The sequence below is a fragment of the Lupinus angustifolius genome, chromosome LG11 (genome assembly GCF_001865875.1).
Source record: "Lupinus angustifolius cultivar Tanjil chromosome LG11, LupAngTanjil_v1.0, whole genome shotgun sequence".
NCBI lineage: Eukaryota > Viridiplantae > Streptophyta > Magnoliopsida > Fabales > Fabaceae > Lupinus > Lupinus angustifolius.
Window position 1 is genome coordinate 15,668,507 of NC_032019.1, and position 1,437 is coordinate 15,669,943.

Consider the following 1,437-nt stretch of genomic DNA (forward strand, 5'->3'; position numbering starts at 1 on the left):
TTCTATCTTCTCAATGAATAATAGAGATAATAGATATTTAGGTTTGTTTACTAATTTATTTTTCTATTTGCCTCTTATTTATAGACTATTTTATTAATAATCCTAAATTCTTAATCATATTTTATCTCCAAACTTTAAAGCTTAATCATCCAAATATAAAATAAATTTTTTTTAATATGCGGTTTGGTTCGGTTCGGTTCTAACGGTTTCAAAATTTATAAAACTGTGAACCGAACCGAACTTAAATGGTTCAAAATAAAAAAAACTGAACCGAACCGCATTTTATGGTTCGGTTTGGTTTCACCAGTTTTACGGTTTAAACCAGAACCACTTACACCCCTAATAATTGGGACTTCCATAAGTTGTATGCAACAGTTCATCATCTTGAAATATTTAATTTTGTTATTATATTAATACATTAGTCAATAACCAAAATGATATATTTATACTTTGCATTAAGATGTTGGGGTAAAGCACTAAGGCCGAAATCGTTTATACTTTTTTGATAAGCACTTTTTAAAATCACAATTGCAACTTTCAACTTTTGTAATGTGTGAGATTGTGCTTAGAAAGGTGAGAGATTTTTTATATTAATATTGAATCAATGGGAAAAAAATTTGTTTTTATTTTTATTTTTTTGGATGGATTGGTTATCCATCCAAATGGATATAACCATTGGATTATATCCATTTAAATTCATTAGTTCTAATATATGAATTTGGATGAACTTAATTTCGATGAGTTTGGATGGATTTTGGATTATGGATAATTTTGCCACCCCTATTGAATACCATACTAAAATGGTACATGAGGTCAAATATTGTACTATTCTAAATTGATTCACTTCAGTGACCTTTGAGGTTATATGATTCGTCAAGATAGTCATTCTCCTAGGCAATCCCATTTTTAACCCTTCTCTTTAGTTATTTTATTAATCATTTAATGTGTGTTTTTAATGTTTTGTTGTAGTTAATTTTATAGATTTAAAAATTCCAGGTAGTTGAAAGATGATGCAATACACCTGAAATTATTATTGCTCATGTCTTTTGGCATGAACACAATTCAAACTTCCTGGAAGGGATGGACCAAGATCAAGCAAATATATATTGAGGATATTGAGTATTAAATTTGTGAAGCTTATCAATTTATCTTTGTCATTTACTTTCTCTTCAGTGTCTTTTTTTTCTTAGTACTTTTTAGCTTAGTTGTAGCCTGTTTAGTTTAGTTTTTTGGTGAGTATTGATAGATGTCTGGAGCTTTATAACATTTGAATATTTGTGTGATTTTCACTATGTAATGTCATGATTTTTGTTTAATCAGGTTTAACAAATAACTTACAATTTAAAAAACTGAATAGTGAAATGATTGGATTCAGGTATTTTATAGTTTTACTTATAGCTATAATTGAAATGTTAAGTTTTTTATAATCAAGTGAGT